We start from the raw sequence: 16,736 nt of genomic DNA, 5'->3' as shown, positions 1-16,736 counted from the left end.
GCTACCTCCAAAGCTAAAGGTTCTGTAAAAAACGAAACCATGAACATAGCCAGGTCTATATAATCTCTACCTTCCACCCTGCTTCTTCTAACATTTTCAGGACGATCAAGAAGAGCTCGCCAAAACCTGCTATAGTCCTCCTCTGACAAGTTAGACAACATGTCTTGTAAAACAGTTTGTACAAAACGAGGAGCCATTCTTTAACTTTGTTTTTTTAAAACCCCCAAAATGAAGCTTATATATATATCACAGAACCTGGGGAAATAAGGAGGGACTTCCTGCTAAATACTTTCTCACACAGGTCACACACAGTTCACCACACCTGTTCATTACAAAGTTATTGTTGTAAAGAAGATTTACAACATTAACAACACCTCACACACACAGTTCACACACACACCTCTTCACAGTTCACACACAGGTCACACACAGGTCACACACACACACCTGATCACACCTGATCACCTCATATCCTGTCAAAAGGTCAAAAGGTCAACAGGTCATAAATCATGACAGGGGTCATAAATCATAGGGTCATAAATCAAAAACTGACAGCTAGTGGGTACCTATACTCTCTCTTCTGGACACCACCTCGACAACCAGCGGTTAAATGACGACATGAGGCTGTACATGTCATCACTAATCAAATTAGGCAGGGGCCCAGAGAAAACTACGGAGTCCGATATTGTTTTAGCGAATGTACATACTTACTCAACATTAACTTTTGTGACCTCCGATTGCCGTAGTCGGGTGTCATTTCCACCAACATGTATAATAATCTTACTTTATCTACATTTATCCTTATCCAGCAGTTTTAAGTATGACTCAATGTCGCCCGCCCTGGCCCCAGGAATTTACCATTACCATTACCAATTTACCATTTAACTATGGTCCCTGGTGTCGCTAATTTCACGTTTCTGACTATGGAGCTGCCAATAATCAGAGTCTGATTCTCAGCAGGTATGTTGCTGAGTGGGGAGAATCTGTTAGAAACATGAAGAGGTTGGTGGTGAACCGTGGGCTTCTGTTTGAGGCTATGCTTCCTTCTAGCAGTCACCCAGCCATCCTGGTTTCCCGGCTGCTCGGGAGGCACCTGGGGATTAGCAGCTACGCTAGTACTAGCTGTAGGTCGGCTCGCACCGGCTACAGGGGGCTGGCTAATTACTGGAGCTGACTGGCTTTCCGTGGTGCAGAGCTGTGCTTCTAACTCACTAAGCCTCGCCTCCAGGGCTACAAACAAACTACACTTAGTACAGGTATCAGTACCGTCAAAGGAGGCAGAGGAGTAGCTAAACATGTGACACACCGAGCAAGACAAAGCAGGAGAGTGAGAGAGAGAAGCCATGGCTAACCGCTAACCGCTAATCGTGACTAGCTGTAGAGCTAACAGGGGAGCAAAAGCAACAGATGTTAAGCAATAGGTTGCTAAAAGATCGAAAAAGCAAGGGTGCATTAAAACAGACTACAACAAACTACAGACTAGCGTGTGCTTACACCACACATTTATTTTCATACAACATGCTCATGGTTAATGCAGTATTTTTCACACAGTATTTTTTCTATGTAGCACACACATTCCACAGAGCCACTATAGTTCATTGTTTGTGACATTTGTCCTCAGTTCATTTTTGTAGTTAGCAGTGCAGAGAGCTGCTGCTGGTTGCTGGAGGAACATATTGTAGTAGGCTCATTCAAGATAAACTGTGCTGCGCCTGGAAGAATGGACCTTAAATGGGGCTCATTTAGCCATTGTTATTGAAACAATATTAACCTTACAATTTGCCCTGTTTATGCCCATGCCCGCTTAGCCCACTTACAAACAGTCAGCCCATGTTACTGAAACCATGTGGGACCTGCAAAATTTGCCCAGTGCCCATGCCCACTCAGTACCCACGTAGTCCTCATTTAACCCATGTGGGGCCCACATGGACCAGCTAGCTGGGTTGGATGTGACAAAAAGCTGATCTCAATTTCAGGCAGCCCAGTCTTCCAAGACTATACCGGAAATCACAGAAATATGATTTAATCCCGATTTAATAAAATGTTATCAGATCAGTCTGTTCAAGCTTGTACTCAATCATTTATAATTGTTGTTTTAATGATGTGCTGCATGACAGGGTGTAGCCTATTAAAATTACAATAGCTATCTGTGATAATCATGACAGTGTTTATTCAGTAACCTCATATTATAAAATTATTTTACACAGACCACACTGACCACTAGCCACCATTTAGCATGCTTAACTTAAATTAGCTACTGGTCAGCCTTTCCTTAACTGGTCTATATTGAGACTGTCAGGGATTCACAACTGTTCAAATGCATAACTGGATACGAAAAGTTATATGTTGCTTCATAAAAATGTCAGAATTACACTTTGTTTCTATAAAATATGTTGTTCCAATCAGCTTTTTGATCAGGCAACAGTGAAGCATTTTCCATAATTTCCTGGGGTCTTGCATTCAGTGGAGAGCAACTGTGTTGAAGCAATCACTAGTAATTTTGTCTGCACAGGCCTGGCTCATCTCAAACAAGCCTATTGTTAGGCCTGAGCAAAACGTTTGCCCTCTGAAGCACAGCTGTTAAATACAGGGAGTGGTCAAAAATGAAGGGGGTGGTTCAGAGGAGGAATGTGTGAAGCCGAGCTCAACTATGGTTAGATCCTGTCAGTGCATACAGAGAAGGTGTCTACATATAGGTGGTGGAAGGAAATGGCAAGCCGTAAACATTACAAACAAATGTGCTAATGTGTTAGTCAGTGTGTGAACAGAAAGTAAATCCATCCCTGTGACAAGGATAAAAATGTGGAGCCCCCTGGTGGTCGAGTGGTTAGAGTGCATGTCATATAATCGCAGTCCCTGGTCTCTGCCAGTTACCATCTGAATAAAGGCATAAAAAGCCCAAAATAAATCTTTAACAAAACAAAAAAAAGTGCTTTGTGTCTGTAATGGTTGTTGGCTCAGGTAAAGTCCTCCACTGGAAGTTTCTTGCCCCACACAGGGACCATGAATGCATATTTTGGATCATGTTTTGGCCAAAAAACTTAGTCAACCATGACTATTTAAAGGAATGCTTTATCTTAGTATGAATTGGGTTTATTTTTCATAGCTCCAGCCATCAGTTCTATCTTTTGTCATAAGATGGTACTCAAAGTAATTGCCAACAGTAAACATGCCAACCGCTTTGCTAGATAAGTTATTATTTAACAAAACTGGAGGTAAAACTGAAAGTGAATGGATTCATAATGTTACTAATAAATTGCACAGGATATCAATTAGTGCACACAACTACAGCAAGTATGATTTGTCAGGGTTTAATCAAGATATTGGGTGATAACAATATGGATGAAAATTTCACTATTGTCCCTTTTCCAAAGAATTCTGGCTAGCATAGAGGTTTTCTAAAAATGTATTCTGTGTTCAACACCAGCTACACTTAGACACATTCTCACTGGGTGTAAAGTTAACATCTCTCAAGCATGGTACATCTGGTTCTGATCTGATTATTACCATAGTTAAACTTTTGATTACTTTATATAAATGAATACATAGAAAAATTTTGATAATTAATGCAAGTATATATTAAAGCCTTCACAAGAAATTTGCGCACATCATATGATTCTCTGTTTTCCCCATCCATGTCTTGAACTGATGGTGGTGTATCGCCTCTTTCTTCAGCTTCATCAAGTCACCTGTCAGACTCTGGATTTTATGTTGTGTTGTACACTTCCTGTTTTATTTTGAAAGTGTAGTCTTCCCCTGTGCTGTTAGTTTTACTTCCCCTCTTTGTTCTTTTTCCCACCTTAGTTGATTACCTATTTGTTTCACCTGTGTCTTGCCTCCCTGTGTGTATATAACCCCGCCCCACCATGTCTTCCTTGCCAGATTGTCTTTGTTACCCTGTGTACTTGCTTTCTTGCATTGTTCATGTTTGTTTCTTTGTGTAAGACCGGTTCGTTTTTTTTTTAACTCAGATTTTCTGCCTGCTCTTTGCCTGTTTTGTTTGCCTGATTCCTGCTAGCCTTTTTGTGTATGACCACCTGCCTCCTCTTGGATTAAAGAACTTGCTTTACTGGACTTTGTACCTCTGCCTCGCTTCCCCTTCTTGCAACTGGGTCCACACTCACCAGCCGTTACACCACCTTTGGTTTTGAGATGTGGTTAAGAGGTAGTTGTATAGGATTCATGTTGCCATGACCATTGCATCATTTTCTGAATTCAGGTTCATCCTCGTGAGGAGCACTCTCCATCTAGCTAAAAGTCAGGGCAATAAAGTCACTTTCAATGAAAACTCAATCACATCCATACAATTGCTGTGGTAGCAACTATTTCCAAAATTACAAAACACGCAAAACATTCTGTTACTGCTTGCAGATATTTGTGTCATCTGGGATCCAGCCAACCATTTTCTAAACCACTTATCCTGTTCAGGGGCTGGAGCCTATCCCAGACTGTGGATGAGAATTACCCAGTCAGAGGGTGCAAACCCCTGCTACAATTTTCTGCAGTTTAAAATAAAAATGTCCAATTCACTGCTACAACTGAACTCAGTACCCAATCAGTGTATCGAATAGCCGACTAATCACAGCTTGTAATTGAGGTAACACTTAAAAAGGGCCGCTCGGTGGTCTTCAGGGTTTCAACTGGCGCAGAGAGAAAATGAGAGGCCAAATTCACTAAGGCTGAAATGGACACTCTAATCACTGACACATGAAAAATACTCTACAAGACTGTAATGCAACTCCAATTGAAACAAAAATCTAAGGAATACATAGTATGCAAATCAAAAAGAATGAAAGAATGCTTGTAGAGCTCCAAAAGAGTTGATAGGACAATAAAACTCAGACCTACAACTGGTGGAAGACCTCATCCTAGGAGGTGAACCTGACAGCAGATTCTGTTGAGCAGACACTGGAATTACAGTAGGTGGTAGGCGTATAAATGGTAAATGGACTGTACTTATATAGCGCTTTTCTAGTTGTTATGACCACTCAAAGCGCTTTTACACTACATGTCTCATTCACCCATTCACACACATTCATACACTGATGACAGGAGCTACCACCCAGGGTGCAGCAACAGGAGCAATTTGGTGTTAAGTATCTTGCCCACGGACGGCCGACGACCGCTCTAGCTCTTGAGCCACAGCTGCCCCAAGTAGAGGGAATCAACTTGGAATACACTACCAGAATCCCTAGGTACCAAAACTGAATGATCTTACAGGGAAATTTCATCTATATAATAGAAATGTCCAATTATTTATCAAATTGCCTCAGGATGCCCTTAGAAAAAGACTCTAAATTTCCTTTAAACTCACAAGGGGGCAATGTTACAGCAACCTGAATGTATTGCGTGTGGTCCTGCCAATCTGATACCGTTGGTGTGTTTATGGAAGGCAGGTGGGTTTCAAAGCAGAGCAGTCGGTTAGCAGAGACAAAGTTAGTGAGCAACATCATATCTCTTTGCTGAAGCTTATTGTCATTCCGTCAATGTTAGGTTTAACAAAGAACTGCAGAGTTTTCAGTCTGGCTGCGGCGGATTCCTCAGCGGATTCCTCAGCTCGGCCTCATAAATTGCAATAGCTGCACCACATCTCTGCTCTTACATTAGACTGTAAAACGACCACCACCCACCACTTCCACCAGACTATAAACAGAGATTGTGCAGGTCATGGTCAGCCGCCTAAACACTACATAAACTGTTTGGTTTGTTTCTTGAGCTGTCAGACTGTAATGTAATATTGTTGCTGTGTCCTCAGATCTCAACACTGATTTTGCTCAGGAACGTTATCTAAGAGTATGAACTATGACCCAGAGAACGATGAATCAGTCAAATGAGAGAAAAGTGTTGACTAACTACACTTGTTCTTCACACGTTGTAGGACGCTTGCCGAGACCAGACAATAACCACTGCTATCAGGGAAAAACACCACAGGATTATATGCTGTCAAACAAATACATTGTGACATTGTGTTGTGATGTCATATATAATAATATATCAGTTGGAGCGACCAAACTTTACTTTCGTACTTCTACATTTTTCTCTCTCAGAAGTGGTTCTGATGCTGTCTGACTGCATCAGAAATCAAATGTTTTTATCGTCATTCCAAATGGCTTCACCCACAACTGGAGTGAAAAGCTGACAGTCAAAAAGAAGGTAGGGGAACAGAGAGGTGCAGTATTGCTTCACTACGGAGACAATTCAGCATAATTGAATAATAATGTTGCGCCAAGTGTTATGTGTCTCTTGTTTTTCATTCTGATGGTAGTGACACTACAGGGTAGCTTGGGCTATCTTGGCTAAGTTAAGTAGCATATGCTGCAACTAAGTGATGCGCTGCAGAAATGTTTTGGGCGGACTCTAGAACCAATGTTCTGCATGTCAAAGTGGATCATTCAACTATTTTGACTGTAATTTTTTGGGTCATGGAGTGTATTATTCTTCACATGACTGCATGCAGTGATCTGTAACATCTGTACCATGACAGTTTGGAATGAATACATGAACTGTTACACCCCTACAATATAGTGATACATATTGATTCAGTCATTTTTGATCCTATGCCTATTACTTAAATGGAGCACTATTGATTGAATCTGTCAGTGTAGCACATAGTGATCAAGTATGTCAATATAATAGTCGTAAAAAATATATAGCTCATTAATAAAACCCTGCTCATTGCTTGAAGCCTCTTTTTCTTTCACACACATACTGTACTGTTTGCATTGTCCAGGTTTCCTTATCTCTGTGTGAGTTTGGGTACATATGAAAGTTTGCTTTGACCAGGAGAAGCTCATCCATGCTTTCATCTACAATAGACTCGACGGTCATCTGACTGGACTCCCCAGCTCGAGTTTTAACCAGAACAAAGAGATCAGTTAGCATTACTCCAGATCTAAAGTCTTTACACTGGCTCCCAGTCAGCTATAGAATAGATTTTAAAGTTCTGCTACTGGTCTACAAATCACTGAATGGTTTAGGTCCAGAATACATGAATGACATGTTAGTAGAATATAAACCCAGTAGAGCTCTGAGATCTACTGCCTCAGGTCAGATAGTTGAGCCCAGAGCTCTGAGATCTACTGACTCAGGTCAGATAGTTGAGCCCAGAGTTCTACTAACTAAACATGGTGAAGCAGCTTTTAGCTGTTATGCTGATGTTTCCCATTTTTACTGTTTAATCATCCCCTCATATTTTGTTTTTATGTTAAGCACATTGAGGCTAGAAAGTCAGTAGGGAATCTGTAGTTAATGTGTCTTATAAAGTACAGAACATACTCCCAATGATTGTTTTCTTTCATTAGCAATCAAACAGCTGAATTCTGGATGAGCTCCAAACAATATGAATAAAGAAATATGAAATTAACATCATTGCATAACAGTGAGATGTCTGTTTATGGATGTATTCATTCCATAATGGTACCATCTTTTTCCTCCTCTCCCCCATCCCTGATGAGATACAGACCAGTCAGTAGCAAGGGAGGCTAAACCCCCTGCTGCAGGTGATTCAGCTCTTCCACAGCATCTGCCAGCCTCCTAAGGCTTCTGCTAACTGAGAGCAGCAGGGGGTGCACCCAAAATAAGGTGCTGGGTTAAGATTAGCCAAATTCTCTGAGGGGGGAAAAAAACAGAGTAGACATATTTAACAGACGCCTTATGCTTACTTCTAACATATTTAAACAGGGAGTCAGTTATTTTTGATTTGGATGAACAGTTGGGGCTCATCGATTTTGACCATCAACGACAAAATAAATGGCGCATATATATTAAAAAAAGTAATGACACCACCAGTAGTGTGTTTCATTTCACTCTGCTTGGTGACAAAGTCCTCTGGGAGCAATGAGGAAAGTGATGAGGCAGACACATTAAACGCATTAAACCGCTTTCATATGACAGTAATCTGAGTCCTGATTTACGCTGAATTATGCATGATCTTCCAGTTATTACCTTAGAGGAGGGAGGAGATAAATAATATAACACTCTGGAAATAAGTCATCTGTTTGCAGCCAGAATTATCAGACGCTGTGCTGGATCATTGCCATTATTCTTACCCATCCCCAGAGCAGAAACTAGATGATGGAAATGGAAGAAAGATTTGTACTCTGTAAATGAGAAGAGGGTTTTATGTTTTAGAAAGATCCTGTCTTTAGAATGTGTTTGTATTAAGCTTAAGTAAGCACAGTTGTTTGGCATTTAATGTCTCCAGTTTGTCCCTTGAGGCGCCAACACAAGCTTCTTCTGTTTCATATGTACAATACAGAACAGGACTAAGAGCCCTGATGTGCTCAAAGACGGATGCAGATGTGGACAGCAGACAATAGAACAACAACATGGTGTAAAGTTTATTGTAAGGGTTGTGGAAACACTTAAATGGTCACCAAAATGATTAGAAATGATCATTTGGGAATCAATAATATCCAAAACTAAACATTGACTAATTTTCTGTACTGTTTCACAGCCAGCATGTCCATGTGGGTCCCACATGGGTTAAATGTGGGCTACGTGGGTACTGAGTGGGCATGGGCCTGAACTGGACAAATTTTGCAGGTCCCACATGGTTTAACCCTAACCCTAACCCATGTAAACTGGCTAAATTAAAAGTCCATTCTGACCCTACTTGAAGGCCATATGGGCAAAGACAGGTGGAGCAACCTTTGAAATTGCAGACCAACCTATACATGGCACCAATATTTGCAGCCCAAATTGAATACTTATAGGGCCCACATGGACATGCTGGCTGGGTTATCGTCTACATGGTGGCAGTATCTCAGTCGACATTGGGCAAGAGGTGAGGTATGCTGTGGACCCGTCACCAGTCTATCACAGAACTTATACAAAGAGACAGACAACCATTCAAAGTCACATTCACACCAATAGGCCATTTAAGCAAAGCTGCATGTTTTTGGAAGCTGGAGTACCTGGAGAGAACCCACACAGGCACTGGAAGAACATACAAACTGTACACCGGATTAATCAATAAATTTATATAGCACCAAATCACAACAAAAGTCATCTCAAGGCACTTTTCACATTAGACCATACTCTTTAATTTAACAACATTCCCACACGAGCAAGCACCTGGCAACAGCTGCAAGGAAAAATAAACCGCTATACCACTGTCACCCAATCCAAAATCAATTCCCTGGAAATGTCACCACTAGATGTCACTCACAATGACAATCTTCATCTTCAATAGATTTAGCATTTTACCATCTCAGTTTAGTGTTTTTCATGCTAACGTTTGCTAATTAGCACTGAACTTAGAGTACAGCTGATGCTGATTTGAAAGAGATAGAAATTTGTCCAATTTGAAATGACATTTAAGAAAGTCGAAACTATCACTGAAGGGAACCAGAATGTTGTATGAATTGTCATTATCCAAATCTATGCTAATCTATCTTGTAGATAATAAGATATTTTTACTGCATGTCTGATATTTTTACTGCATGACCTGCTGGTGGCGCTAGAGGAAAAGTCAAAGGATCATCTGGACACCATGAATGTCTTTACAAAACTGCATTGTCATCCATCACACAGGAGGTAAGTGAATACCACAGTCTGACACTGCCATCCCTAAAACCAAACCTCTAGTGGCAAAAGATAAAAGAAGAGCCAGAAGCAGTAAATAATCATTGGTGGCATTTTTAAGGCAGGCAAAGCCAATTTTACAGGCAGTGTGATTGCATACAAAGTCAGAGGAAAGCGAGCAAATGGGTGTGAATTCACACAAGGCAGCACAAATTTATGTGAAGATGTTTCCATAGTTAGGAATAGCTTTGGAATAAGCACAGAGACAAGAGGGTGAACTGAAGGGAAATAACAAAGACTGTCATAGTCACTCTGCATGCACATGGTCTGTGAGTACGGCCCTGCAGTCACAACTAACATCTCAGTACTGAGCACTCGGCCGATGCCTTGCCCCTAGTTCTCAGTCATTCTGAAGGCAGCTTTTGGTGTCCAACACAATTAAAATTGAGTTTCCTACAGCTGAAGGAAAGCTTGTAAAGGAGTTACTGTAATCTGCACAGAATCACATTCAGTATGCCTAAAAGTTAAAAGTTGCTCTTCTCGTTCTCAAAGGCTTGCGCTATAATTGGTTGTTATCAGAACTGCAGCACGCATTAAAATCAACATACTGAACGTTCAGTGTTGATTTATCCTCTGAGGAATATTTGAACAACATTTCAAAAGACATGAACTCTGTTTTCTTTCTCTTGAACAGGATTCAATTTGCTCTACTCTCGTTTTGGCCCAATTTTGGACCTGGTCTTGTCTCAAGCTTGACTGGACCTGACAGTTTGGACTCGCCTTGGGCTGGTCTTGATTGCACTGTGCCTCTACACTGAGACCCTGTATTGTAACAATGGCAGGGTGCGTCTCTCTTCATCCTGAATAACAGCGCAGCCGCTGATGGAATGTGTTGTAAACAAGTGAAGTTAATGAAATCTCTTATCAGTGGAGCTCACTCGCCGCTGGGGACACCCAGTGTCTAATGCAGCAATTAATTTTGCAAATGAGTTATGAGTGAGTTATGCAAGGCAATATTGCCCATTACAGTTGGGCTGATTGCATTACAGCTGGGATATAATTGAGATGCCAGACCCACAGAGGAGAGGCTGCTGAGGGGAAAACCCAGAGACCAAGGCAGCACTCACAATGCAGCAGCTTGAGGATCACATTTGACATCAGCTGACGGATGTAACCCATACACAACAAGCAGAACCCACTGACGGCAATACTCAACATTTACAATAACAAAAATGTCACATCCATGTTGGAATGCTGACAGTGGAATCCAGGTTTGAAGGCTTATTGTCCTCTATGTTAAAGCTGGCTAAGTTAAGCAGACAAAATGACATTTATTCCAGGTAAATGGCATAAGATTTACTCACTGTCATAGCAACCCTGTCAAATTCTGATTCAACCATTCAAATTCGACTTGCATGTATATTGCACAGGTGTATATACGATTTTATAAAACATTTCCATGTGCAGGTTTTGAACATTCTGAACTATATATAGCTCATGGATTAAAAAGCTGCAGACACAATGCTAGTTCAGGTGTTTATGAGATTGAGTCAAGACTAAAGGGCCATCTGTCCTAAGAGCAACAATAACTATAACCCAGTTTTAAAAATGAAAATGATATTTGAATTGAAGTTTCACTGTAAATATCAGACTGGATGCAGATTTTACCATGCTGTATGGTTATACAGCTCTAGATCATGGTGTGGACGCGCCTTAAAATCAGAGCCAGGCGGGTTTCTGCATCATGGCACAGTGAGAGATGACTGTTATGTTACTCAGCAGTTTTTTTTTCATTGAGAAAACTGAAATGTGCAGCAGAGTTGACCTAAAGGTTACAGAAGCTGGCTCCTCACTATAAAGGTGCAATGGTAAGTAAAAGACTGGAAGTGCTTTTTCTCCTCATTCATTATTATTATTGAAGTGCTTTAAGCCTGGTAAGATGCAGCTGTTCAGTGTGATCTGACTGAATGTGTGAAAATGAGACAGAAAAACAACAGAAATGCATCTAAATGTTACATTGTTTGCTAAATGATAAACAGTAATAGTGATTAAAGTATATACATATTTAGTTCCATATGTTGTGAATCGCCTATATGGAAACACTGGTATGAATGTTTTTTATAACGAGTGCTATGCTTTTATTTTTCTATGTATCTCATGTGTTTTTAATATATTGTCTGTATTGTCTGTGTTTTTAAACTGGACCCTGTGTCTGACAATACAAGTGATGCTGATGATGATGATGATGATGATGATGATGATGATGATGATGATGATGATGATATATGTAATGACATTATAAACAAAATGTTCTTGCACAATATTACAAACTGCAGAGTGAAAAGATATGTTTCCATACACAGATGCATCACACTGCACGTCTACAATGAGGATGATTAGCTGTGGTTGTTTTGCAAGTGATAGAGTTAGACGTGTATAATGAGGTGACATTAGAGAACAGTCCATGAAGCATGCAGGTTATAGAAGTGAAGAGAGAGGCTATAATAAACTCTGAGGACAGACATCAGCTGACTACACTAATCTAATGCAAATCAGTTCATTCAGCTGAATTTTATTTTCAGTGTCTCATTTCGTTCCCAGTCATTCCTCCTCGTGTCATAAAAAATGGAGGAGGCAGTGGAACTTGTGGAGAGAGGACTTGCATGTATTTTTGGCACAAACCCCCAAGTGTTGCTTTTATAAAGAAAACAAACTGAACTGAAATACAGTGACCGTATAACATTGTGTCTTGTGTAGTTCTAGTTGAAGTGAATTGTATTCCCAGATTTAGACGCGTGTGATTAAACACAGGTGTGCTGTGCTTTTTAATCTATTGAAATGAGGTCACAATACTACTCAAGTGCAAAGACTGACTGCAACAAGCAACTTGTATAGTTAAGGTCAAAGAAGAACACTGTAAAGGCAAACATACATGTGTTAGCTGGATGCAACAGTATATCCTGACCTCTAATGAAATTAAAACATTGTCTTTATGTCTGTTTTTCTATTATTATTATTGTTATTATTATTATTACTATATTAGTAGTAGTAGTAGTAGTATTGTTAGTAGTACTAGTAGTGTTAAGTAGTAGTAGTAGTAGTAGTAGTAGTTGTAGTAGTAGTTGTAGTAGTAGTAATAGTAGTAGTAGTAGTAGTAGTAGTAGTAGTAGTAGTAATAATAATAGTAGTAGTAGTAGTAGTAGTAGTAGTAGCAGTGTTAAGTAGTAGTTGTAGTAGTAGTAGTAGTAGTAGTAGTGTTAAGTAGTAGTAGTAGTAGTAGCAGTGTTAAGTAGTAGTAGTAGTAGTAGTAGTAGTAGTAGTAGTAGTAGTAGTAGTAGTAGTAATAGTAGTGTTTAGTAGTTGTAGTAGTAGTAGTAGTAGTGTTAAGTAGTAGTAGTAGTAGTAGTAGTAATAGTAGTGTTTAGTAGTTGTAGTAGTAGTAGTAGTAGTGTTAAGTAGTAGTAGTAGTAGTAGTAGTAGTAGTAGTAGTAGCAGTGTTAAGTAGTAGTTGTAGTAGTAGTAGTAGTAGTAGTAGTAGTAATAGTAGTGTTTAGTAGTTGTAGTAGTAGTAGTAGTGTTAAGTAGTAGTAGTAGTAGTAGTAGTAGTAGTAGTAGCAGCAGTGTTAAGTAGTAGTAGTAGTAGTAGTAGTTGTAGTAGTAGTAATAGTAGTGTTTTTAGTAGTTGTAGTAGTAGTAGTAGTGTTTAGTAGTAGTAGTAGTAGTAGTGTTAAGTAGTAGTAGTAGTAGTAGTAGTAGTAGTAGTAGTAGTAGTAGTGTTAAGTAGTAGTAGTAGTAGTAGTGTTAAGTAGTAGTATTTTATTTCATTCTTTCACTTTTTCTTTAGTTTTTTTATTCTGTCTTTCATTTGCTTACATGTATTTCAGAATAAAAGCATAAACATAATTCATGTTTTATTTTATTTTTTTCATTTTACTTGATTTGTATTATCGCTGTCTTTCTTAACGTTTTAATTTGCATTGTTTCATTGTTTTCAAAGGTTTGCTGTTATTTATTTATTTTCAAAATTTTACTTACTTGTTATCCTATTTTTTCTTTTTGTAATAAATGACTTTAACAAGTGGAATCAAACAGGCTGTAAACCAAGCTCCAGCCAAACCAAACTCATGTGAATGGCCAGAAAACCAGAGTAATGATTGAATTGGCAGGCCAGGTACTGATCAACACAACTCAACACAAAATAATGACATTTCTTATTAAATTGATACTGTATATTAAAAAAAAGTCTCATCACACTATCTACTGTTTAAATCAACCCTGAACCTTGCAAAGTCAATGCTGACATAGAGTTGACTGGTTGTTTACATCTTAATCCCTCTCAAAGAGCAATCAACATAAATGAAGCATCCTTTCCTCTCAAGCATCATTTCAAGTTTATTAATTAAGTTTGTTTAAGTAGGCTTCACTACACAGACACTGAATGCACAAGAGCTGTTTGATATTATTTAATAATCCAGGTAGTTTTGACCTGACACCCCAACACTGATAATTAAAACATATCTGTTGTTGAAAGACAACTGACTTTTCTTTTCTTCTCCCCCTAACTATAATATTATCCAGGGTAGAAGTGAAAAGGGGGAAATGACAGAACTTGAAAAGCGTCTCTGATGAAAGATGAACTTTTTTTTTATGGTTCCTTTGTTAAAATATGCAGTACTTTAACAAGATGGTGAATCACAAACGATGAAATGTAAGAAGTGTGGATGATATTGCACAACTGATGGTTCAGGTATAAAACTGCAGTGTTAGTGATGCAGTATCAGTATTTCCAGTGAATCGTATAGATAAAAGGTGTTGTGTATGTATCACTCCTCAGTCTTTAGAGCAGAAATAAGAGCATCACCAACTCTTCTGAATACTAAAGGTAACTTACACAGATCGGTTTTTGTTGGTCCCAAAAGCCAGCAAGACACAACAACTCTGGCAATTTCATTTTAAGAACTTCAGTAAGTGAACTGCCACAGCCAACAGAAGCCAGATGATATAATCTACAGTGTGTCATCTATTTTTATTGTTCTTTTACAGATGCTCGTAAAATGCATTTTCCAATTTGGATTCATCATATCCTGTATGAATATAAGATATTCCCCCTGTGATCACCTCCAACCACTTGGGCTCGTATGTAATAACGGGAAATCTTATTTGTCACAGATGGGTAATGTTCTTGTTGTTCAGCTTAAACACACAGTTTGCATCCTTCATGCAGTCTGAAAACACATTAAAGGACAGGTTCACAGTTTTTCAAGTGTCTTAAAGCAGCAATCAGGTGTCCATAAACACAAAGAGGTTTTCCTCTTTGTAATCATTCCTCCTGTTCATACTGCCTATTAGAACATTTCTTTCAAATGTGATTTCAATGTAAAGTGATGGAGGACTAAATCCACAGTGTCCACACAGTCATTTAAAGTAGATGATCAGCTCCTATTGAGCTTCATCAGTGTGAGTTATTCATATCAGTGATATCTGACACATTTACAGTCTTTTTATCATCAGATTCCCTCTTAGTGTTTCCTGTTGAGCTGTGGTGGAAGTATAGTAACACAAAGAGGAACTTTGCTACTAAAAACATTGTAATGTTGAAACATAGAAGATGAAGATTTGACTCATTTGGACGCTGAAGCTTCATATTAACTTCACATCAACTTTTAAATCCATGTTTACACAGAAGGAGGACTGTGGATTTTGTCTTCCATCACTTCCATTGTAAGTGTATTATGACGGGTTCTTCTAATGGTCTGAACAGGACGAATCATTACAGCAAGAAAAACAGGTTTTAATGTAGATTTGGGCTGCTGACTGTTGGTTTATGACTGGTTTAAAAAATCATGAACCTGCCCTTTAAGTAAAAAAGGAGGAGTGCAGTGGCGGCTGGCCCATAGGGGGCGCTGGGGCTCCGCCCCACCAGCTGTTGAGGGGAAAAAATATTTTTTGCATTTAAAAAAAAAAAAATCAATGTCAGTTTTACTTAATAGTGTGTGTGCCTACATGCAATTTAAATCATTTAAACAACATTTCCACCAACTGACACTCATTAAACAGTGAATTTCCACTGACAGACAGTGTATCATTCTCTCATGGGGCGCTCGGCAAAGTGCCCCTGACCTGCAGCTAAACAGCCAATCCGGCAGTGTTCATTATATATAGCTATATGTTGTCAATATGTAATAATATGTAATTGTAATATAGTTGTGGAGAATGCTGTGACAGGATGCTGTTTTTTGTCTTGATTAGAGAGGGTATTAAAATCATCTGTTTTATGTTTAATTTTTGAAAATAACTTGATTCTAAATTCTTTGTATATGTTACATTTTAATAGGAAAAGTTCTCTTTCATTCTCTCTTCTCAACTCACACTCACCTTAGACACTCCCCCCCTCCACTCACTCACCCATTCACTCACTCACTGTTGATTTGTATAGATTCAGCTGAAATCATACCTTTGTTGTGAATTTATCCCTTGATTGTATTGTATAGTATTTGATAGCATAAAGTCTAATTATAGCTGTAAATTGTTACTTTCTCTGTGAAACTGGAGACTTTGAAATTAAATTATTATTGTGGAACTGTAGTCATTTTCCGACTGTTCATTTGAATGCTTATGCAGGCAGGGAAATCTGTTGGCACACCAGCCCCACCAAAAACACCACCAGCCGCCACTGGAGGAGTGAATCCACAACTGCAAAGTCACCTCAACTGCAGATACTTAAAGCTGTTACGCAGTGAAACCACAGTATACACGCACAGGTATGTTGCTTTAAATTCAGTTGAGTTTGACCAAATAACATTTAAAAAAAGTATTTATTTCTATTCCTTGGAGAGAGAAAAATGATTTCCCAGTACTGGCTACAATGAGTCTTGTTCACAGTAGACATTTAAACAGGTTACAATAAGAAAACCACATGACATGAATTCCAGGTGGTTAATGTGTGTGTAACCCAGTGACTATAAAGTCATTGCAATTTTACTCTTAAATTTAATAAATTTAATAATAAAGCAAACTAAGTATTCATAAACTAACTATCTGAGCTGATTTAGGCTAAGTTATATCAGGAAATAACAGAGTCAGCATCTTTATGTGTATGTGTGTGTTGAGATAGAGAGCCACTACACATACACAACTTTTTACCATCCAACAAAAGATATTCTTACCAAAGTTAATCCTCCTGTTGTCCTCGAGTCAAGGAAGGAAGGGAG

The sequence above is a fragment of the Scomber japonicus genome, chromosome 7 (genome assembly GCF_027409825.1).
Source record: "Scomber japonicus isolate fScoJap1 chromosome 7, fScoJap1.pri, whole genome shotgun sequence".
NCBI classification, from domain to species: Eukaryota; Metazoa; Chordata; class Actinopteri; order Scombriformes; family Scombridae; genus Scomber; species Scomber japonicus.
Note: the sequence above shows the minus strand (reverse complement) of the source record.